The sequence below is a fragment of the Sus scrofa genome, chromosome 10 (assembly GCF_054392235.1).
Source record: "Sus scrofa isolate SSC_HxYL_T2T_F1_AM1 chromosome 10, Sscrofa_HxYL_maternal_Yorkshire_Landrace_v2.0, whole genome shotgun sequence".
NCBI classification, from domain to species: Eukaryota; Metazoa; Chordata; class Mammalia; order Artiodactyla; family Suidae; genus Sus; species Sus scrofa.
Genome location: NC_139392.1, coordinates 61276601 through 61302733, shown reverse-complemented (window position 1 = coordinate 61302733; position 26133 = coordinate 61276601). Strand labels below are relative to the sequence as shown.

The following is a 26133-nucleotide window of genomic DNA, read 5'->3' as shown; positions in this document are numbered from 1 at the left end:
TTAGTATGAATATCCACCAACTTTGATATTATTAAAACTAATATGATGCCTTTTTAAAGTGCTTTTATTTCATAAAAAAGAATCTGTTTTATTTAGTATAATGCATGCTTCTTGAATGTTCTTTGAAAATTCAATTTTCCATCAATATTGATCCCATTTACTGGCTGCCCCTAAAAATCACATGAATAAATGCCAGAGACTCTGGAAGTGAATTGCATCATTTTGAAAAGTGCAGATGGTTCAAAGCAACTTCTTTTTAAAGCCCTTCACTGCCTCCTTGAAGTTCTTTCCAATTCTGGTACTTTGGAACTTCAATGCTTTCTGATGGCTGACCCCTTTTACATCAATTTTATATCACAAAAATTATATATTACCTCACATCAGTCACAAATCTTTTACACGCTGTTCCTATTTGTATCCCTCTTGTGTCCCATACTCCACAATAATATTTCATTCTCACCCTCACAAATCAAATTCAACCCTTTATAAGTCAGCTTGCCGTCTCCTTCAGCTTTCAATTCTGCTCTCTTCTACGGTTAAGTTAGGTGCCGGTACAAATGAAGTAATTTTCCCTCAATTTTCCTACTCCACAGCTACTATAGCTGTATCAGGAAAGAATCCCACAAATTTAAAGCAAGAAAACATATTTGCATGAAAATATGAGTTAAAATATTCAAAATGAGTTTGTCATATGTAACCTCAGGGATTTGGTTTATTTGATGTTCTTGGTCAGTTAGTAGCAAGCACCAGTATATCTCTAGTTATTTGGGCCACAGGAAAATTCAGTAAATATGAAGTTCTACTCAAGTGAACTTCATGACTATTAACAGTAAAAAAAAAAAAAAAAAAAAAAAAAGTATAAACTTACAGAAATATAGAGCAGGAAGGGACCTGAGAACACAAATACTCTAATTTTCATCCATTGTTCCAGTTTATTCTATAATATCTTCAACAGCTGAGCATCAGATATCTACTTAAATACCTCAACAGAAGATGTACCTCCTCAAACAGCCCATTTAAGAAAGCACAAACCTGCCACAAATTTCCTAATCATCCAAAGGGCCTGGGACAACCAAAATTTTTAAAGAACCTCTTTCTTTTTTTTTTAATTTTTTTTTATTCACCTCCACCCCCTTGTGTGTGTGTGTGTGTGCGTGTTTGTTTTTGTTTTTAATTGGCCTGCACAAGCAGCATATGGAAATTCTCAGCCTAGGAGTCAAAACAGAGTTGAAGAAGAATTCAAGCCGCATCTGAGACCTAAACCATAACTCAAAGAAATGCCAAATTCATAACCCACTGAATGAGACAGGGATTAAAACTGCATCCCTATGGATACTAGTCAAGTTCATTAATGCTGAACTACAATGGGAACTTCCTCACCAGCCTTTTTAATCAGGAACATTATAACAAATAATAAAATCCTCAACTAGTTTTTGAGTATTTCAATGTACAAAGTCTCTAGGTATAACTACATTTTTAAAAAAATGTACAGTCTATTTCTAAAAATAGAGAAAAGGATTACCACATATTTGAATAAAAGATATTTGATCTCAGGTAAGAAGGATTGAAAGGATATGAAAAAAAAAGAAATTCTAAGGGAATTGCCATCCACTGTCAAAATAAGAGGGGGAAGCTTAGGCTGGGCTACATGTGTGCCAGGATAAGAAAACTTGGATGGGTGGACAGTTACGCTTTCTAATCTGCCTATGCCCATATGAAAACATGCCCATGAGGAAGTCCTCCAAAATTATTGAATGTGTTTCCAGGTCCACAATAAAGGAGCTTTGGAAGGAAGGAGCTTTGGGTTCCAGCCTAACAACAACTAAAAAGGCTGAACAAATTAAAATATCAAAGACCTATTTTTCTTGGATGTATAAGTGAGTGAGAGGAGGATTGTCGGAAAACTGCTGTCCCGAGATGGGCGAGAAAGAGGAGAAAACAAGAGGTCATAGTTTACTCACAGGAGCAGAGAATCATGAGCGGAAACTGCCACAGGAGCCAGTGCCAGGTCAGAAAATCTTAATTGTAGTTGACGAATTGCTGGAGGCCAAGCATGTACAACTCTGAGAGTTAAATAGTTCAGGAGAACTCAGTCACTGAGGGTCCCCACAATTTTGTGAGCTACTTCCAGGAGCTCAACCAGCTCCTCACAATGAAGATCAGAGAAAAATCCTCCTAATGCACCTGGCAAGAGGCAGGGACATAATACAACCCTAAAATACACCAGAACACTCTGTTCTTAACAAGAATGCCTTCAGGAGAAACTCATTAAAGAGATACTAACCTTCTGGAATATTAACAGAGCCTAAATGATTGGGGGGAAGGAAAACACTCAACTCCAGTCAGCTGTAGCCTTCGACTTAGGAGAAGCAAACACTAAAACTCCAACTCACATTTTCCATCTTCACTTAACTAACGAGGAAGAAGTAAAAAAACTAAGAAACACTTGTGAAGTTCACCATCCAGAAGTGTAAGTTTACTGGAAGGCTGAAACCAAATCACAGAATATGTCCCCCTGCAACACCTCAATACCACATTAATAAGCCCTGTCTACACCAGTTCCTTTTACCTATTGATCACATCTGGTTATCAAGAAGTTATAATTCACAATCAAAGGCAAAAAAAGCAAAGTCTGAAGACACAGATCAAGCATCAGCACCAGAGTCAGATTCGACAGAATTTAAAACAGTTGTGATTAATATGGTAAGGGCTCTAACAGATAAAGTAGAGAGCATGAAAGAACAGATGAACAATATAAGGGAAGAGAGGAAAATTCTAAAAGAGAAACAAAAAGAAATGCTACAGATCAGAAGCACTGTTATAGAAATGAAGAATTTGGAAGAGACACTTTGATGTGCTTTTTAGTTGACTAGACACAGCTGAGGAAAGAATCTCTGACTTTGAGGATATAGCAATGTAAAACTTCCAGAAACTGAAAAGCAAAGAAAATAAAGACTGGGGGAAAAAAAGACTATCCTAGGTCTGTGGGACAACTGCAAATGGTATATCCATAATGGATATACAGAAGAGAAGAATGAGAGCAAGGAAACAACAATAAACCCTGTACCTTAGTCTATCATTTTTGAACTATAGAAAATGAGAATAAAAAGCCTTGAAAATAGAAGAGGAACAAAGCACTTTACCATAGAGGAACCAAAAATTATATCCAATTTCTTCTTAGGGATTATTCAAGAAAGAAGAGATTGCAGTGAAATACTTAAATTATGAAGAGAAAAAAAAAAAAAACCACCAGTCTAGAACTCTCTATATGTGAAATATCCTTCAAAAGTGGAAGAGAAATAAAAACTTTCTCATAAAAATAAAAAAGGGGTTCGTTGCTAGTAAACCTGCCTTGCAAAAAAATGTTAGAAGACAATCTTTAGAGAGAGAGAAAATAGCCCAGATTTGGATCTACATAAATTATGAAAAAGCATCAAAGAAGGAATTAGTGAAGGTAAAATAAAAACCTTGATTTTCTTATCCATAATTGCTTATAGATTTCATTTGTTTAAAGTAATAATATCAACAATGCATTTAATTGTGTATGATGTCAATGAAAATAATCAGTAAACAATTTATAATTAGAAAAGGGTTTTATCTGAGCCACACTAAGGACTAGCCCAGATGCCTGCTTCCCAGATTACTCTAAGAAGCTGCTCAGGAGAAGGATTGTTTCAGGCAAAGTTTTATATCTTATCAGGACAGAGAACATTAAGCAAGTCAGAGTTTCTTCAAGATTAAAAAACAAATAAAAAAACCACAAAAAACAAGCATTAGCACATACACAAAAAGTCAGCATGGCCTTGGCGCCTGGGAAGGGAAACATATCAAAGGACTACCAGCATGGTGACTCAGGAATAGAAAAATTTAATCTTTACTTTTAACATAGATATTCTTTTTTAATAAATTTTATTGGAGTATAGTTGATTTACAGTGTTGTGTTAGTTTCAGGTATATAGCAATATGAATCAGTTACACATACATAATTTTTCATATTCTTTTCCCATATAAATTATTAGAGAATATTAAGTAGACTTCCCTGTGTTATATAGTAGGTCCTTGTTACTTATCTATTTTATGTATAGTAGTGAGTATATGTTAATTCCAAATTCCTTTACTTCTGATAAATGTGTCTTTTTCTTTAAAAATTAAAGCAGATGTACAATGTATGTTTGATAGTGCACAAACAGGCTATTTTAGTTAGCATAAAATTCAAGTTAACTCATAGATAAGCCAGAATGATTTCCCTATATATCAATATGTGAAGATTTCTTCTATTGAGGCTTTGTATATATTAATATATATCACTGTTTCTTGATTATGATAGCTTTAGGGTAAATTCTGAAGCTGGGAATTTCAGTCCTCCAACTCTGTCTGTACCTTCAGCACTGTGTTGGCTATTCTGGGTCTTTTGCTTTTACATAAACTTTAGAGTTAGATCATCAAGAGTGAACTGTAATGTAAACTATGGACTTTGGGTGATTCTAATATGTCAGTGTAGGTTCATCAATTGTATCAAATGTACCACCCAATGAGTGGATAATGAGGGAGGTTGTACATGTGTGGTGGCTGAGAGTATTTGGGGAATCTCTATAGCTTCCTCTAAGAATCTACGACTGGCTTAAAGAAATGAAGTCTTTGGAAATAAGTACTTTAAGTTAAAATGAAGCTGACAGGGTGGGCCCTAATCTAATCTGATGAGTGTCCTTCTAAGAAGAAATCTGAGTGTAAAGAGTCACCCAAGAATGATGATGTGAAGGCAAAAGGAGTCAGCCATCTGCGGACACCTGGACCGCAGACCAGTCTCCAGAACTGTGAGAATGTTTATTTCACTGTTTAAACCACCCAGTCTATGGTGTGTTGTTACAGCAGACATAGCAAACCAATACAAAAGCCAAGATTTACGGTACGATGGAAATGGCATTTTGCTTTTGTAGTCTTCTTACCAAAGTGATAACCACTTTTTTCTCAAAAGTGATAACCACATTACAATTAAGAGTAAAATATCAATTCCCATCAAGGGAAATTCTACAAAATTTGTGACTAGTTATCCTGAAATTGATCAGAGTCATCAAAGAAAGGAAAGCCTGTGAAACTTTCATAGTGAAGAGCAGTCTATAAAAAATAACTGAATTTATTCTGAATGGGATTCTGGGACATAAGAAATGACCTTAGATTAGAAGTTCCTGTCCTGGCTCAGTGGTGACGAACCTGACTAGTATCCCTGAGGATGCAGTATCCATCCCTGGCCTGGCTCAGTAGGTAGCTCCAATTCAACCCATAGCCTAGGAACTTTCATATGTCATAGGTGCAGCCCTAAAAAGACAAAACAAAACAAAACAAAACAAAAAAACCTTAGGTTAAAAAAAAAAAAACTATGGAAATCTGAATAAACATGAACTTCAATTAATAATAATTATTCACCATCTGTAACAAAGGTACCACGCTTATATAGTTGTCCATAATAGGGAAAATAGTGTGCAGAATATATGAGAACTCTCTATATTATCTTTACCATTTTTTGGAAATCTAAAACTGTTTTAAAATAATTTATTTGAAAAGAAACCATGGGGACTAATCTAAATTAAAGAGTTTGAACAAATGAAGCATCCAAATACAATGAATGAAACATGACTGGATGAGGAATTGGAAAGAATTCTCTAAAATACAGTTTTTCACTTAAAAGTATGAAGTTTAAATATGGTTTGCATATTTAAATAGTGTTTTTGTAAATGATATTTTTAAAGTGTTATTATTTTCCCTAAGGTTAGGTGATGGCTCTGTGAAAGATTTAGTTATGTGACGATGAAGAGGGATATTTTAGGAGATGTACATTGTAATATTTAGGGCAAAAGTAACATTATGTTCCCAAACTTACTTTCAAATAGTTTGAAAATATTTTTAAATAGATATATCGAATTACACACATTAAACTCTAAACCACTGCTAAGTCTAGGTGAATGATAAATGGGTGTTTGCTGTACAATTCTTGCAGCTTTACTATGATTTAAAAAATTGGGGGGGAAAATTAAATAGGTTGCTTCCGAAAAGTTTAGGATCCTTCAGCATTTTTTTTTTTTACTAAATGATATGATGTGTTCTTATCTAAATAAAGATTAAGACTCCACAGATACATATTTTAAGTAATGTGGTTACATGATTATACTTCCACTACAGTTGCTATACTTCCCTGCTCTGAGTCAATTCAGGTGTCTGTAGTCTTGAGTGTGCTAGGAAAAGGTGCAACACCAAATGATGTAATTTGATGCCCCTTGTAGTTCTGTAAACATCTCTCCGAACAAGGCAGCAGAGCCACTGGGATCCATTTTGGGGATCTGGGTAGTGGGAATTTGGAAAGTTACCTGGTCACTCTGGGTCATGGGCTGGAAGAAGATGGGATTATTTTCTCTGCCCTCTTTGTGTGTGGTAAAAACAGTTGGGAAAAACCAAGTTCTGAGTAAGTGTATTTATCCTTTTTGAAACAGCCCCCATGTCTTTTATAAGCCCTTTCTATATACCATTCTTGTGCCCCCCAAAATATGTTAATTTTACAAAAACTAGAATATTCAGAGGTGAAATGAAATGGAAAATTCATGTTTTAAGTCTAATAGGAGATTCTCTTTTGTTTACCAAGTGACCAGTACTCAGTATTTATAATGAACACTGTATTTTTTTTTTCTTGTAAACTTCACTTTACTTAAGAAGACATTGTTAACATTTTTCCAGGATAGAAAATACATATAAAAATAAACTTTAATGGTTGCATTGCATAGAAATGTCTTGTGATTTTTTTCTATTATTTCCTTAGACTAAATTATCTGAGTCTTATGTAGTTACAATCTACCAAAGAATATCCCCAATATGACCAGTATTAGTTGAATAAAAAAAATATCAGAATGTGATTTATTTAGGCTGATGTCTCAAAGTTAAATCTCCACATATAAAACTTACTGAAGACAAATCCTATTTGTTTTAACTGTCTGCACCTCTGCCCAACTTCTAAGAGACCTCCAAAACAGTAAAACTAAAGCTAACACTGAACTTATCTATACCACTTTTCATAGTTGTTTTTCTCTTTCCACATTGGAAGGCTATTTGGCCCCTATCCCACTACTAAGTCTTTATTTACTAAGCAGGTAATGTGTTACACTATGTTTTTCCTTTATTTCCTTATTTCAGAAACATTTCAAGATTTCTTAATATCTCATGACACCCTTCCAAGTGTTTTCAAATGTCTGGTTAACAACATTGTAGCATGACCTCACATGTGGGAGACCTCTTCAATCTTTATTCTAGATATTATATTCATTTGAAAGTTTTCCACTTGGAGTATTCTCTGAAGACATATGCTATTGCTTTAAAAGTATTCTACGATGTTTTCTTGCTTTTGCATTAATAATGTAACGCTAATGTTCTTTAAAGCAGCTAGAGTCACTCAAGATTTCTTGACATGAGTTCTGTTTTTATTTTTGAACTTATCTGACAGCTTGCTGTCTGGCTCACTGGTATATTTAGACACTTCTCCCTATTTCTTTCTCAACATATTTGTATATATTTCCATAATTTCCTTTTTATACCATCCTATCCCAGAACTACTCTTTCCCCCATAAAAATGTAAATAGAATATATCTATCCATGGCAGACTGCTGAGACACTTACAGCTCCATTTCATTTTCTTGGTCCTCCTTGAACATTACAAATCCCAGCCACTTGCACAGTAGGTTTGGGCCATGAATAGAGTGTTTTCATTTGTATCGCCAAGGAAAGGTGAAAAGAATACAGGATTTCAAGAGAGAAGGTCTGAGTTCAGTTCTGCCATTTATTAAATTAGTTGATTGTTCACTCTTGGGTTTTTTTTTGGGGGGTATACATCTTTTATCATTTGATCTAAAGATAGGACATATTACCTACCTTCTTATCCCACATTCCCACTTTCAGAACATTTGTCTTTTTCCTCTCTAAAATTCTTGGGCTTTGATCTGCACTCCTTAAGATTATTCCAGATAGTACTCCTCTCTGGTCAGGTCTTTTACATACCCCAAGAACACTCCTAGTCCATCTTATTCCTTGAAGATTTTAACACCTGGGTTACTGTCAGTCCCTCCACCACTACTGTTACATTTATCCTTTGATTTTAATATTCACTTATATGATTCTTTCAATATAGTAAAATCTAATTTTTTGAACCCTTGTCTTCCAATGATTTTGTATTTCGTTCTTTTTTATGAGCCAATCTTACCTGTGGTCACAGCCCACCTTTTCATCACTAGCCAAACCAATAATCTGTCAATAAACTCATGCCTTGCATTCTTTAACTAACAGCTCTTGTTTTCCTAGCTTACTTCCTCTAGAACTGTAATACAAATAGTTTATCTACAACATTTAGACTTAGAGTGTACTGACTACATCATCTATTTCCATCCCTTGACTTCAATTCCCTCCTCAAACTATTTAAAATCCAATGTCTAAAACTAAAATTACTCTCTTGCATAAATGCTCAAACTTCATGCCCTAGTATTCATGTTTCACATTCAACTTTGTTAAGAATAGCTACCCACATCTTCTGTATTTGTCTTAATAGCTAAAGATAAGTAGAAATAAGACAAATCATGTTTGATTGGCCCTATTTTCCACTAGTGACCAAAAAAAAAAAAGTGTGCCTTAATTCTGCAAGGCATTCATAATGTATTTCCTATAGTGCGAGAATTTGATAATTTCTATCATGGATGACTATTTAATAGCATTTCATAGAGGCACAGTATTTCTTATAGGCTGTATAATGAAGTTGCTAGTACCCCAGGTATCTATTTGACATCTTCACTTGAATCTCCAATATTCACTTTGAACTTATCATCTACAAAAATGAACTCATCATCTTTCCTCTTTTCTTCACATCTCATTTAAGGCCCACAGGGTCTGCCCCCACCTGCTGATACTGAGCACATTTCCTCCCCATGTTCGCTCTCCTCACTCTAGACTCTTTGCTTTTTACAAATACCTCACTGATTTCCTGGCTACTTGATTAACCATCAACTTATCAAAAAGGCATGTTAAAGCCTCCAACTATAAAAGTAGATTTATCCTCTCATTTTAAGTCTATCAGATTTCATGTGAACATCACCATCAACCATATTGATTAATTAACATTTATAGACTACTTAGAGAATACTTCATCCGACAACAGTAAAATATACACTATTTTCAGATTACAAAGAACATTCACTAATACATACCACATTCTAGGCCAGAAGTATACCTTACCAAATTAAAAGAAAATAAGTCATTCAAAGTTTATTCTAAGACCATGATGAATAACTGGAGACACACACACACACACACATCTAGACACAGATCTTACATCTTTCATAAAACTGTAAAACTCCCAAAGATAACACTGAGATGACCTTGAGTATAGTGATAACTATTTAAACACAACACCAAAGACACAATACTTGGAAGAAAGAATAAATATGCTGAACTGCATTAAAATGAAAAACTTTTGCTCTGTGAAAGGCAATGCCAATAGAATGAGAAGACAAACCACAGACGTAGGGAAAAAAAAGTATTTCCAAAGACACATCTGATAAAGGACCGTCACCCAAAATGTACATAGAATGTACTTAAGAATAAGAATAATAGTGTAGACTCTGCATGTATGGGGGCAGGAAGTACATGGGAAAATCTCTGTACTTTACTCTTAATTTTTCTTTGAATATAAAGCAGCTCTTTAAAAAAAAAGTCATCATTAGAAACAGGAATATTATGAACACTGTATGCCTATAAATTTCCTAATTTGATTATAGACCAAAACCTTGATACAAACTACCAAAATTCAAACAAAGTGAGGTAGATAATCTGAATAGGTCTCTATCTATGTAAAAATTTGAATAAATAATTAATAGCATTTTTAAGAAGTACATAAAAACTAAAGAAAAAACAAAAACAAAAAAGGAATTAAAAAAGAAACCACAAGGCCAAGATGGTTTCAGTAGTGAATCTTATCAAGCATTTAAGGAAAAAATGATGCCAAGTATCTATAATCTCATCCAGAACATATCAGCAGAGGGAATACTTCCTAACTCACGCTATAAGGCCAGCATTACCTAATAGCAAAAGTAGATAAAATTATTACAAGAACAAAAATCTGTAAACCAATATTTCTTATGAACACAGATGGAAAATTCCTCAAAATATATTAGGAGTTGAATTCAACAAAATGTTAAAAATATTATACAAATATTTGGGGAGACCTGTTCCAATTACACAATGATTCAGAAATCAATAAAAAATAATCCACCATATCAACAGGCTAAAAAAGAAAAATAATATGATCATAACAATTGATGCTTAAAGCACTTGATGAAATCTTATACCTATTAATGATAAAAATCTAACACGGACTAGGAATAGATGGGAGCTATCTCAATTTGATAAGGAATATCAAAAAAATTACAGCTGACATTATACTTGGGGTGGTATACGTGCTTATATTTATCAGCTCTGTCATCAGAGAGGGTATAACAGAAAGGATATATGGTAGCAATAAACACATCTAGTTTCCAGATCTTGGTTTCTGATACCATTTTCCAATAAAAGGAACCAGTAAAAATTTTCAATAAAATTTCCATGGAGAAATGGTTAATTCTAAGAGTGGGGGAGCAAATATACAAAATGACCTTGGTTGATCTTGTAGTGTCAGAAAGTAATAAACTCTTTAAAAATGAAGAGATAGACAGACAGATAGGGATATTTCAAGGGGCACAAGATTAAACTAAAAGAACTCCTAGTAGCCAAACTGGAGCAATTGAGCAACAAAGTGAATAATCCCAAATACAAAATAAATATCTATGAGTCCATACTAATATCATAAATGGGACTGAAGGAAAAAAAATCTCCTTTACGGAAGAATTCCAAATAATTTATGAGACACTCAGTGCTTCATATAGTGACTTCCTTCCAAAGAATACAGCCTGGAAAGAGGTGGACTATTTCCAGTGGAGAAACCTAGCAAATAGTACCTTAGTCAGTTGATCAAGGTGAACATCAACAGTTATAAATCATGTTGGTAGTATGTACCTTGATATCATGTTATGAAAATAATACTTTATCTCTGTTAATGTCTTCCACCAAACCTATAAACCTCATCTAACCATGATAAAAGCTTTAGATAATTATCAATAAAGGGGGCATCCAACAAGATTCCTCAAAATTGACAAAGTTATCAAAGAGGAGCCTAAGAAGGCATTACAGCCCAATATAATGAAGTGTTATAGATAGGATCCTGGAACAGAAAAAAAAGAAACTAGGTCAAAGCTAAGGAAGTCCAAGTAAACTATGCATTTAAATAATGATATAGCAGTATTGGTTAATTAATTGCAACAATGCCCACACTAATGTAAGATGCTAATGACAGAAGATAAAAAATGTGGGGTGGATGGGAATTCTCTACACTAGCTTTATAACCTTTTCGTAAAGCTGAAACTGTTCTAAAAATAAAACTTATTTTAAACACTGCACCCCAGTGGGATCCAAGAAATGGTATATAATGTCACCAGACTTCTATCTGTTAATAACCAACGTTCACAATTGATAGTTTCTCTATATTCTTAATAGATTTTTGGAAGTGAATATAAGCTGAGGATCTGCCTCCAAACTTGAAGCACCAGTGACCTAAAATGCCAAATTCCTTTCTTTTGCATAGAATTGCAGCTGCTCAGTGTGGTGACATTAATGTTTCATGTTGACTAGGAGTTGTAGTAGTTACCAATGACTTTGATTAATGCAAGAATGAGAAAAGCCAAAAGAAAAATAAATTAAATAAATAAATAAAATATAGTGGCCTCGAGTCAAATTGGAACAATATTAGCCAATAACTAATTTGTTTAAATTAGAATTAATGACCCTGTTATTATAACCCAAGGTATCTATAAAACATTTCCATTAATACAGGCATGACTTCTTTTTCAAATCCCAAATCATATTCTCCCAATATATACCACAGAGGGCTTCTGAATAATTTCTCAAGGAATAGTTCCCAGGACTACAACTCATCCTGGATGATAATATTGTGAAAATATGTGTAGGGAAATGTGTTTAGGGAATCCTAACTCAAAATTGGAGTCAAGAAGCCATGAAGGCAGGGCTCTCAACCATGTGCCACTTGTGGTAACTCACATAGTCCCAGAAGAAGAAGGAAGATTTCCTCCCTCAGCTGACAATAGCCAAGGAGAAGTTACTGCCACTTCAGATTCATCTTTGTCTCCAAAAACCTGTTTGTTCAGAACAATCCCCCCTCCACTTCTTCTTTTCTCTGTAAAATAATGCTCCCCACTTCATTCTCTGCACTCACCTATGGTTTGACATAGTTTGTTTTTACCAAATTGCAATTCCTCTGCTAATCTAAAGAATTTTTATTTTTCCTTAAATAAAATTACTCTTTGCTCTAACACTGATGTTACCAATAAATTTACCACATGCTAGTGCCCATAATACTAGGTAGAAAGCATGTGATAGGCAAGATGTCTGCCAGAAAATATCCTCTAAGCAAGAAAAGTGCAAACCGTTGTCAAGGGAGGATTCAAGGCCAGAGGCACAAAAACCAAAAGAAGATTCAAAAAAAAGGTGTCAATTTAGAATAAGACAGTAAACAAAGGCAGTAGAGAGAATTTAAATATAAGATCATGGGGTAGTTTAGATTATTCAATATAGGATCCAAATTCAGAAAAATATGGTATCTGATGGGTGTTACTTTTAGATAGCACAGAGGTAAAAGAGACTGTTGATTTTAGAACTTCTAAAAAGTTGCTGAGGGAGTTCCTATTGTGGCTCAGCAGAAACAAATCCCTTAGTATCCAGGAGGATGCAGATTCAATCCCTGCACTCACTCAGTGGGTTGGGGATCCAGTGTTGCCATGAGCTCTTGTGTAGGTTGCAGATGAGGCTTGGATCCCACACTGCTGTGGCTGTGGTATAGGCCAGCATCTGTAGCTCTGATTCAACCCCTCGCCTGGGAACTTACATGCTGTAGGAGCAGCCCTAAAAATCAAAAAAAAAAAAAAAAAAAAAAAAAAGAAGAAGTTGTTGAAAAGTAACAATCTGACAAATTGTTACTGGAGCTAGAAAACATATGGCACTAGAAAAGGGCCTATGACTTGAGATATGAGAAATAGTCATCCTGAATTCTCTCAGATTATGAATTTGTATATAGAATCACAGAACGGACTGATTCAGTGATCAAAAATATACATGGCGGCTATGCCAACAACATCAGCATGAAAATTAATGAAACAATTCATAAACTAAAGTTTGAAAAATATTTGCAACATTTTGAATTATGCTAACAATAACATTATCTTCTTAACTTCTTATTAAATTCCAGGAAAAGATCCAACATAAGTGGTTTGATGAGCCAATGTATTTACCGAAAGCTTATTTTTGTGCATTTCACTCACATTTAATCAATGTTACAAGAATATTACTTTGATGTGATGTGTAGAGAAGTAGCTGTAAATACAGACATAAATTAATATCCAGTGAATTATCAGACCTCAAGGAAGGTTTATAATGTCATGGTGCAGGGGTTTGATTACTGCAGCTCATATCCAGATGCAGAGGTGAAAACATCCAAATATAGCTCTAAATGCTCTAATTTGATCATTTTTTACATAACTCTTTCCCTCAATTCTTTTTTGCACTGTATCCTGTTATTACTTCCTTTCTTTGCAACCTAGCATCTACTGACTATAACTGTTCAGGTCCTTATCTTATGAATAAGTGGATCCAAAAGCCCAACTGGTCTTCACTTGTTTAGCCTACTGTTCTGTCACCCTTTTGCCTGACAAATTTCTGAGTGGGATGAAATTAACACACCTAGAGTGTATACCCTGAGGGCTCCATCTTTTCTCCATGCTATTTAACATTAAGCATCCTCGATTTGTGTAAGTCTTTGAGAGAGTAAAGTCATCCTGACCTCGAACAGGAGCCCTGGAAGATGCATTATGCATCAGCGCTTTCCAGTTGGACATAAAGTAGTTGGGCTCTTATCCTTTGTCCCCCTTCAATCATTGGTTAAGTCTCACAACAAGTTTAGGTATTTTCCAAAAGGGGCTGGCTTCAGTAGATGGAACATGGGTCTCTGAGTTGCAAGTGAATACCATCAGACCTAAACACAAGCAAACGGGATAGCAATTTCTTTGGAATGAGCATCAACCTTGTCCATTCCAGAAGGGAAGTGGAGATTCTCTCAGACTTTGGATCCTCTTCCTCAGCAATGAATGTGTAGCATTACACAAAACTCAGATCAAACACATCTTTTCTCATTCTGCTAAACAGCTTCTCACCCCTAAATAATACCTAATGGCACATTGTACATTTTCATTTTCTTCATATCCCTCATTGATCACTGAAATGACCATTTTTAGGGAAAAAATGGTAAACTTGAATTAATCATGATGTATATACTTCCCAACACCAGTTAAGTTCACCTTAAAATGTACAAGGCATAGATGTCTTTCAAATGTTTTAACAAACCTTCAAAATGAAAATGTTTCCTTTTCAGAGAATAGGAAAAGTGGATGGTTATCTGAACCTAGCTTTATATCCTTCTGGTTTTCCATATAACAGCTATTCCCTCATTTAATTCCTTGTTTAAAAGCCAAAATTTTGTCTGTTTAACATTCTTCTCTCACTCAGGAGTAATCTTTGTTTTCTTAAGCCAATCAAGGAGTTCTTTTATGCCCATATTTACATACCAGCATATGAATACCTCTGAAGATGTGCAATTGTGTTCCCAGGGTAAAAAGCTAAATCACAGAATGCATTTGATACCTTTTCTTAGGGAATAGATTTTTCTCAAAAGTATGATTTATAAAGTATTATTATGTATTGAAATAAATATAAGTTTATCATAGGGAATATGTATTAGCAAGCCTAATATAAAAAGAATTATGAAGAATGACTATGTTGAATTTATACCAGAAATATGAGGTTGTTTTTATACCTCTAAAGCAATTAATGCAATGCATGATATTAATATAAGAAAAAACAAAACCTCAGTAGATGAAGGAAAAAAACATTTAACTAAACCACCATCCATGATAAAAACCCAAAAACAAGAGAAGGAACTTCCTCAACCTGATAATAGGTACCTACCAAAAACTGACATCATACATGGTGAAGAAAGACTGTATTCTCTCTGATTGAGATCAGAAAAAAAAAAAAAAATAGAAGAAGATATGGCACTCTCAAAATCAAGCAAGGAAAACAAAATAAATGGAAGGCCCCCAATTTGCAAAAGAAGAAATAAAACTATTTTTATTCACAGATAATATGACCCAGAATATAAGAAAGCCTAAGAAATATTCAAAACAGCTATTAGAATTAAGAAATAAATTCAGTAAGGTCACAGTATAAAAACCAATATAAAATTCAAATATATTTATATATATACTAACAATGAACAATCAAAAATGATATTAATAACAACATAAATTAGCAAAAATAATACAGAAAAATTATCAAAAGAATTATGAAAACTGAAAAATACTGCTGAGAGAAATCAAATAAGACCTAAAGAAATGGAAATTTCCTATTCATGGATTGAGAGACTTGAGATCATTAAAACTGCAATTCTTTCCAAATTGACTGATTATGCATTCAATGTAATCCTTATCAAAACCCCAGCAGACATTTTTCTTCAGAAATTTAGAAAGTTAATATTTATATAAAAAGGCAAAGGATACAAAACAGTAAAAAACAGTCTTGAAAAAGGACAATGCAATTGGAAGACTTACACTTCCCAATTGCAGATTTAGTCCAAAGCTAGAATAATCAAGAGAGTGTAGTACTGAGAAAAGGATTGATATATAAATAGATCAGTCGAGCAGAAGTGAGAGTCTAGAAATAAATGATCACATTTATGGTAAGTGAATTTTCAACAAAGGCTCAGAGGCAATTAATTCGATGGAGAAATGACATCTTTTCAACCAGCGGTTATGGGACAATCTAATATCCAAATACAAAAAGATAAGTTTAAACTATTCTGTCACACTATACTCAAAATGAACCTGTGAGTGAATAGCACATGTGATATATATACAGTGGACAACTATTCAGCAATAAATTGGAGGAAAGTACTGATGCCTGCCATGTGGATGACTCTCAACAACATCATACCATGAAAAGTAATCCAGACACACACAAAAAAACCTCCTACATATTTTATGATTCAATTTATATGAATTTTCCATAAAAGGAGAGAAAGGTTAGTGATTGCCTGTGACTAGGGTTGGGAATGTGGGGTGACTAGGAAAAATACAAGAGATCTTTTTGGAGTGCTGAAAATATTCCAAAATTGGACCATTGTGATGGTTGTACAACTCTGTAAATTTACTAAAAATTTAACTGCACACTGAAAGCAGGTATATTTTATGGACATAAATTACATCTGAATAAAGCAGTTTAAAAAAAAAAAAAAAAACCTGGGAGTTCCTGTTGTAGCTCAGCAGAAATGAACCTGATTAGCATCCATGAGGATGCAGGTTCAATCCTTGGACCTGCTCAGTGTGTTAAGGATCTGGCTTTGCCTTGAGCTGTGGTGTAGGTTGGAGATGCTGTTGGATCTGGTGTTGCTGTGGCTGTGGTGTAGGTCGGTAGCTGTAGCTCTGATTCAGCCTCTAGCTTGAGAACATCCATATGCTGCAGGTGTAGCCCTAAAAACCAAAACAAACAAACAAAACTTTTAGTTTATGGAGGCCTCTCCCTTTTTCACTGGTTATTACCAGAGTTACATACTGATAAGCTGTCCTTTCAACTCTCAAGTGAACAGCTATTGCCAGCTCTGTTCCTGGACTCTTTCTTTGTTGAAGCTCCTCTTTTTCTTCATCCCACCATCTCTATGCTACTAGTAAACCAGGGCTATTCCTTCCTTGATGGGTTCAAGTTCTATACAATTTTACTTCATCCATTTATTTTGTGCTTCATAGAGATGCCTTTTCATAGAGTTGTAGTAATAATGTTATCCATGTAATATTTATTGATTTTGCTATCCCTGCTTGTTTCTCCTAAGAAATTTGGAGGATAGAATAATAGAAAACTGCATTTCTATCATTGTCCTTCCCTGTAAGGTAATCTGAATTTTTATTTAAGTCATAAAGCAAAAAGGCATCAAAAACAAGTGACAATGATAATGCTAGCCAAGCATGCAGCGGAGAGATAAAAATGCTCAACGCTGTTACAAATGTCAAGTGAAGCAATCAGAAAATAGTTACATGACTATTTAAAACACAGTTCCATAGTGCCTTTATAGATAAACTGATGTATTTTCAGTGAAATAAATTCACACAGCCCTCACTTCAGTTTGATGGTTCCTACTCATTTTTATAGTGCAATATAGAAATGATTTTTTTCCCCAGAAAACCTCCCTGATCTATATTATCTGAGTTAGCTGTACCTATATTTATGGTATTCCTTTTTGAGATTATGTAATTTATTAAAAGTGGTTGTTTGCTTATTCATTTCTCCCTCTAAAATATGAGTGGCTAGAAGCTAGTAGCTGTATTAATCTTATTTATCTTAAACCCAGCAGCTCAACATATGTTTATTGAATTAATTAGCCATCTAATCATTCCTTCATTTATGAATCTCAGTTTATGTAAATCTTCATATTTCTTCATTTTAGCTATATTTTCTCTGGTTGTTTTGACTCACCATTTTTGCTGCTCACATTTTTTGTTTATACCCAGGACTTTGCTTCAAATGTGCTTTGTGGTGCTGGTGTTGAAGGATGGATAAAGATCTGAGATCAGGAAAAACAGAAACCCCAATATATATATATATATATATATGCAAGGTCAGATGTCAGTACTCAGATCTAGGCAGCTATCCCAAAACTCAAGACGACTCTTGGGAATGCATGTAGACTGGCCAGCCAATCAGATCCTCTCTTGGGGAATTTGGATTACAGGTCTACAGAGTTACAGAGGGATTTCATCAGTTGGTAGCAGTGGGGAAAAAAATAAATAAATAAAAAAGGCTATTTTCCTCTAATTATACTAATCTGAAAACATATAAAATAAACCTACCTAGGGGAAAAAAAGGTGATTTTTTATGTCTATTCATTTGTATTGTGGGGATTCCTTGTCTATTGTCTCTGTCTTTGAAAAAGAGAGTATGATTGGTAAGGATGCAAAAGTGAAATTTTTAATTATTGGGACTTTTTAAAATTCATATTTTTTCTCTTTTTTGTGGATAAACTACCATAAGAGTATTCTTTACACTCCCTAAGAGATGACTCAGGAGATGTATTAATATATTGTTAATTCATTAATACTTAGTCAAAAATTACGTAGAAAATATTGTGTAATTTATTGAATACCTTTTTATTTCACATCATAGAGCTGCAATATGTATTTTTATATGGATTATTCTTCTAGTGAATATATACACATCACACTGAACATTTTTTGCAACATTTAATGTGAACTAAGACTATTCTATTTCTTGTTTTAGGTTAATTGTGCATTAAATCTACTTTAGATGAACAATAAGATGTCCTACCTTGCACACTTGAAAATTACTGCTAGTTAATATCATGTTTGCTTCATTTTTAGCTGTAACAAAACAAGAAGAGTTCCCCAATCTAGTTTACATACTGCTATATACCTCGTTCCAAAATTTGAAAGTGATAGGGAAAAAAAAAAAAATATATATATATATATATGTCTCTAGTACTTATAAAATAGAGGCAACAATCCTAAAGCCAACCTATATAGACCAGCAATGTAGTAATTAAATATTAAACCAAAATATTCAAGAAGGACTCATCCCAGGAAAGCACAGATGGATAAAAATTAAGAAAAAAAATATATATAACATACAGGTGTGGTGTATATTCACACACATGTATATGATGCATTGTTTATTAGTTTTTATATATTGTTTATAAAGTTAATCTGAAAGAACTCATTACTATAAGTCAGAAAAACTCTGATAAATATTGGCCAACAAAATATATCCTTCAAAATAATCTTAAAATGAAGGCCAATAACAGATTGAAAAAAAATAACAGATTTACTCTATCTATTGAACAGATAGAAGTTTATACAGAGAATTTTTATAAATTATTATGAAAACTACTAGTATTTCAGTATAAAAATCAACAGTGACAATGAGTTGAACACTTTTAAAAATATAAATATTTAAAAAATAATTGATCGACACACTAAAATGTTCCCTGTGTAGGATAACAAACTAAAATAATATCAGCCTGGGAAAATGAGGATCCAGCTGAATCTTTTAACCTGATTCATTTTGAATGATTGTCTTAGTGAGGTTTCATCCACACTATATATGAAATTTCCACTAAACTCTCCGTTTAAATGAGTCCCCTGAACCAAAGAAAAGAGTTGAGTCAATAAAATGCAAGTTTTGCCTTTTAAGATGGGATTTTAAGTAACAGAAAATAAATTGATTATGAATATTCATACCCTGGCAAAGTGAAAACAAAAGGGGGAGATGGAAGAGGATAGTAGATCTTGGTTCCTAAAGCAAAGCAAAAAGGTGACTGTAAGAAATCTGAGCCTTGTTAAACTCTGATCTCATTCCTCCTCCTGGAAAAAAAAGATGGTCAAATAGGCCAGGCAGCTAGCTCTTCATGATCCAAGTTTAGTATCTGCAACAGACTGAATGTTATGGTTTCCAAAATTCATATATTGAAATCTTAACTAACCTATGTATTGGAATAAGGAAGTGCGACCTTTGTAAATTAGTAGGTCACAAGGGTGGAGCTTTTTGAATGAGATTAGTGTCCTTATCCAAAAGATCCTGGAGAGCTCCCATGCCCTCTCTGCATAGGAGGACACACCAAACAGCAGACTGTTTATAAAGGAGGAAGCTGGTCCTCACCACACACCACATCTGCTGGTACTTTGACTTTGGACTTCCTAGTCTCCCAAAGTGTGAGACATAAATTTCTATTGTTTCCAAGACACCAGTCTGTGTATTTTGTTATAGCAGCCTAAATGGACAACGATAGTATCCATCTTTCTGTACTGTCAGCCAAATCTGATTGCATGCACTACACATATCTGAATTAATTAGCCATCTAGTCATTCCTTCATTTCTGAGTCTCAATTTATTTAAATCTTTGTATTCATTTTAGCTATGTTTACTATGGTTATTTTGATGCAATTTTTTTTGCAGTTCACATTTTTGCCTTATATTTTATTTAAACTTCTGGTTTAAATAAGGGTCAGCTGACGTGTGAACAAAAATTTTGAAAAAAAAGTGACTTGCACTGATTTTTTTCTAATGTTATGCTTAAACTGAGTCCCCATGGTATGTTAAGACGATAAAGTTTGTGTCCCATGATTTAACTGTGAAATGGGAGCAAATAAGTTGCTTCTAATCTGAAACAAATGTGTTATTACGAGCTTTTTACCAAGTGCGAGACTTTCAGATTTGGGAAAATGCCTCAGGAAGGCCAAAGCAGTGCTCTTTGGGCCAGCCAAGTGACTTCAATAGAATCCTGTGACACGAAATGCTGATGAGGATCTATAAAGCAAACTGAGCCAATAATAGACGTTAGAAAATTTGCAAATCTCCCTCCCTCCCTCTGTGTGTGTGTGTGTGTGTGTGTGTGTGTGTGTGTGTGTGTGTGTGTCTCAGAGCAACTAGTGAAGAAAGCAGAAAATGAGATTAAGAAGAGCAAAATATATTATCCTTTGAAAGCTTGCACCAAAAACTTGCTCATCAAGCCCAAGGGTAAATATTTGAAAATAAACCAAGTTTAGAGTTTGTGTTTTACTTTTTAACCTGGGCATTCTATTTACAGTATCGACACTTGTTTGTGTTTCAAGTGATTGCAAGCATAGGAGTTATCCTAAAGTAAGCTGAAATCACAGTGAACTAAAGTAGTGATCCAAGGAAATGGGAAGAATTTCTGCACTCGGTAAAATTATATGGGAGAGTGAGAGACTAGAATGTAGTTTGTGTTTGGAACACAATAAACACTGAAACTTGTTAAAATACCAATTACATTTTATTGGTATAGGGAAGGAGCCTAGAGAGAAGGTCTTCAATTCTCCAGCATTATCAGTGCCGAGTGGGCTAACTTTATTCTGGGATTTAATATTGAAAACAAAAACCTGATATTTCAGAGCCAGGCCCTACAACCTACTTTAGTAGTTATAGAGCAATTCTCATTCTGCTTACCTTTTGTCTTAAACAGCAAATAAAATAAATCAACTCTTTTATTATTCTCCTTAAGTTGTAACAAATATTAATTTAATTAACAGTTTAACCTGATATCTAGTTTATATATGCTCAGTCTCAGGAGGAATTTGGTGTTGAGCATATTCACAAGCCAGGAATAATTTGCCTTACCAATTAACCTTATTAAATGATGACCACTGTATAAAATAATAACCATCATATACTTCCATAATCTTATCAAAAATGATATTCTTTTTGTCTATTTGTTTTCCTCATAGCATTCATTAATCCTTTTTATTATGAATACATACATACCAACATGTGTGTATGTATTACATATTTACATGTAACTACTTATTGACTCCTTCTTCCAGAAATGAAGCTACATGAAATTAGTAATTGTCTAGTTCTTTCAGCACTATAAGATCCAGGGCTAAATCATGATGAGAATCATGGTGGAAATTCTGAACATAAACAAATAGTAAATATGCAATGTATATGTATTCAAGCCAGTAATATTGATCCAAAAATAAAATGAAATATGTAATTAACTTGTGAGAAACAAAGATTTCAATCTTAGTCACTGGAATCTTATTCATTCCTATACACTGTGAACCTCTAAATTCTTTAATAAACAACTCACATTTATCCAATCTCTGTAATTTTTTATGTGGCAAAACAGCAGAATAAAATGTAGTCTGGTTTATGATTTCTCAGAGAATGCTACTACCAAATTACTAATGGTTCTAATCTAATCTTATCAATGATTCTAATTCTAATCTAACTATTAATGGTTTTAAATTTTATCTACAGGTAATAAAATTTAAAGGAATAAAAGAGAAGATAGAGGTTAGAATTGTTGCTAAGGCATTGGGGTTAAAAATAGTCACTAAATTCAAAGTTCAAAAAGCCATAGAAAGTTCGTTCTAGTAATTGTTGTCACTTTTGAGGTGAAATTACCTTATTTCACCTAATTTTAAGGGTGAAATTGTGATTTTTCAGCACAGTTCTACTATGATCATTTATATTAGGGTAATCTCCTAAGTAATGAATGTCAAATTTGCACAGAAAGCACGTGAAAAGCAGTTCCCTTTATTGCAAAATTTCACTTCCATAAATTCTACGGGTAATAAATGTAATCAATATTTTTAATTTAAATAAATTAGTTCTGACAATGGTTTGGCCTAGACCATTTTGCAAACATTTAACCAGTTCTCAAAAAAATCTGAAAAGAAATAGGTGTTTACATATAACTCTTTCATGCCACATCTACTTGTTTTCCTTTACTTGGCTTCAGTATCTAAATCGACATGAGGGCAAATCTATTTTTAAATAATTTTTGCATTGCTTTTGTCCTATGTACTTCCATATTGCATATCATTTAAGTACGTTTTACAATATTTAGCTGCCAACCTAAGACAAATATATCCTTCAAATTAATTATGAAGTCGAATTTGTTGCGTATTCGGTCAATATAACATAAAAAAAAAAGTCTAAAAAGGACTTTATAATGGATAGTGGGACAACATCCTATTATAATGTTCTGATTCCTACACAAATATATTAAAGGCTATCTGTCTTTAGCAGTCACAAAGCAATAATGTCTTACTCACTTTGACCGTGATGAAGGATTGTCACATGCAAGGGGGATTTAACTTTGAATATAGCATTCCCTTGGATAACATCAACACATGTAAAAGACGTTAGTATATTCCATTCCAACAACCTCAAGTACATAAATCTTATTTCCAAGATTTTTCCCAAATAATTATTATTTCCAAATAATGAGACCTAATTAAAAGAAAATTATAACGTCTAGATTGAATTCAAAAATGAATCTAAATCACCACTTTAAAATATTCTTAATTCATGATGATAGTGTCACTGTATTTTATCTATTGCTTTTTAAAGAACACAAGATAGCAGGCCTTTAAATATACAAGGATTAAAAGATAGTCACATGAGTTTTGTTGAAATAAGCAAAAAAGAGTGAAGAAGATGGATGGCTTTATTATACAGGAAAGCAAATGTAACAAAGGGGCATTCTATTATTTTGATCTATTGATCAATGTCCTTGTATTCTTAAACTACTTTAATTCTTTGGAAATCAGAAGATAATGAGGGGTCAAAAACATCAACTAAATGTCAATTTAAAGACCTTAATAAGGATTTATAATGTTTTATGGGTGAAAAATAATTCATGTTCATTACAGAAAAAGCATTTTAAAGCACTAATACTAGAGCACATGTCCAACATTCAGAGGTGTGAGAAACAACCTATGGAGAATTTTGATACAGACTTCTAAGGAAACCTGGAAAATATTTTAAGAATATAACAAATGTGGCCGTACCAGGGCAGAAGGCAAAGAAATCACTCTTGTGATGAGCATTTAGTTTTAAGATTTGACAGACTGACTAGTAGCATGTAAAGACCATTGAAGTCAGAGGGTTTTCCATCCTTGCTTTGGCCTTTATATTAGCAAATCAACTAAGGAATTTTTGGTTCTTTAGTTTCACAATTTCTAAAATATGATATTCAGATTATCTCTAGTTGTTCTTTAAAGTACAAGTGTTGAAATTATGTTAAAACTCGGAAACCTAATAAATATTTTACTAAAAAAAAAAAGCAAAAAAAAGTCTACTCAAAGAAAATGCATTATGCTTATCGGAAACAATGGGATTTTTTTTTTTCACTAGTATCTATATTAAAGATAAACAGATTTCTAGAAGTTATCATGATCCCTGTTGGTAGGAGATGTTTATTTCATCCCAGTTTATTATTTCTCTTGTGAACAAGTCAATGATTTAACAATGCGTTTCATTCTATTTTTTCTTTCACATTTCACTGCATGAAAAAAGCTAAAGGAAAACTTGCTATGGAGATTAGTTTATTTTTCAAAGGTTTTTTTTCCTTTGTCCTACTTTTGAATATCAATCTGTTTGGTTTTTCTTTATCACACTCTATCAGCTCTTCCCTTTTATTAAATCATATACCATGCTAAGGGATAATAGCAATAGAATACATCAATACTAACCATTACCTTTCAACAGTATTTTTTGGTTGGTACTTCAGAATGATCACATATCAACTGCTCCACTGAGGAAACATGCACTGTCACATCAGGGACCTCTAGCTCTAGCCATGCTCCACATTCTGTGCTTGCATATTCTATATTAGTTTTGCCTTAAGAAAATGTGTGTACTTACCCACATGTTCAGTTGTATTTCTGGGACACTTGCAAATAAAATGATGGTCGTAAATGTTAACAGGCCTATGAGTTATACATAATACAGTGTTGTCAAGGATAAATGAAGAAACAAAACGCACCTTTTGCAAAACAATCATTAAACATGTTTATCAATGTCTGTTTATACAGTTGAATTCTACCAATTTAGGACAACTTTCTTTTGGAAAGGGTAATTATTTCCCAAGACTTATCAAAGGCATCTTACTCCTTATAATGTGTGCTATTGTGCCCAGAAGTTATCATGAAACTATAGTAAAATATGCACTATAGGAAATCATATAAACAACCTTCAGGTTTACGTGTGAGGAGGCAGCAGGTTCAGAATCTGAAGAAGTGTTAAGACATTCAATTAAATGTTGGAATATATTGCTAAACCAAGAAAAAGTTTTAGTTCCCCAAATGGCTTTATTTGTTAACTAAGGGTAATCTAACAAATCATTTCAAGTAAAATTCATATGATTTTCAATAATTTTGTGTATGTATTTCTGCATGTGTTTTCTTTGTTTTTATGTATATACAAACTCTATGTTTCTCAACCCACCATGAACTAATTAATTTATGTATTGATCTTTGCTTGCTTTGTTTTTTGAATGTTTTGGCTATTTTACCTTCTTCTTTCACTTTTTTCCCCAGGAGATATTTTGCCAGAGGGCTGAGCTTCTTATTCATTTAAAGTTTGATAATAGGTTGACATCAATCATTCTGGCACCAAGACCTCTAATCATTTGCTTTATTGGATAAAACTGCAGGGGCTAGTATGCCTGCGCTCCAGCTGTCCTGAGGGGAACTTCAGCAGGAACCAACCACTACATGGTTCAGTCCTTTGCCCCAATGACCAAATTAGATGACAGATTTGCACATTAGAAACGCTAAAGACCCCACACACACACACTTTCCTCTGGCTTCATACTACTTAGACACATTTCTTAATAAGAGCGCCAAGAATACACAATGGGGAAAGGACAATCTCTTAAAAATAGTGTGTGGGGGGGGTGGATATCCACATGCAAAAGAATTGAAAGCGAACCTGTATCTTATACCATATACAAAAATCATTACAAACTGTATTAAGGAACTAAATGTAAGATATAAAATTGTAAAACTCATAGCAAAAAAAAAAACCTAAGGAAAAAGTTTTTTAGCATTTTCATTCGTGGCAATTTCTCATCTATCTTAATCCATTCATCTGTCCATAGACATTTAGGTTGTTTCCAAGTCTTGGCTCTTGTGAATAGTGCTGCAATGAACATAGGGGTGCATGTATCTTTTTTAATGAAAGTTTTGTCCAGATATATGCCTAGGAATGGGATTGCTGGATCATGTGGTAGTTCTGTATTTAGTTTTCTGAAGTAACTCCATACTGTTTTCCATAGTGGTTATAGCATTTTATATTCCCACCAACACTGTACAAGGTTTCCCTTTTCTCCACACCATCTCCAGAAAATAATGCAATTTGCAGTAACATGGATGGAACTAGACTCTCATACTAAGTGAATTAAGTCAGAAAGGGAAAGTAAGTCAGATGATTTCACTTATATCCAGAATCTAATGTATGGCACAAATGAACCTATCTACAGAAAAGAAACCAACTCATGGACATGGGGAACAGACTTGCAGTCGCCAGGGTTTGGGGGAGGGATGGAAGAGGAGTTTGGGGTTAGTAGATGAAAACTAT

The 26133-nt window shown here is 33.7% G+C and overlaps 1 protein-coding gene across 3 annotated transcripts in view; it reads right to left on the bottom strand.

Moving 5' to 3' along the window:
• LOC110255677 (uncharacterized) overlaps nucleotides 1-2210 on the bottom strand; it is a 1749062-nt gene extending 1746852 nt beyond the window's left edge. For 2 of the 3 annotated variants that reach the window (XM_084979938.1, XM_084979941.1), the window contains exon 1: nucleotides 1962-2182. The gene's annotated coding sequence lies outside the window, so the exon portion shown is untranslated. Of the gene's footprint in view, nucleotides 1-1961 lie in introns of all 3 variants that reach the window. The other variant, XR_014817781.1, reaches the window with a different exon arrangement.
• Between the last annotated feature and the right edge of the window lie 23923 nt (nucleotides 2211-26133).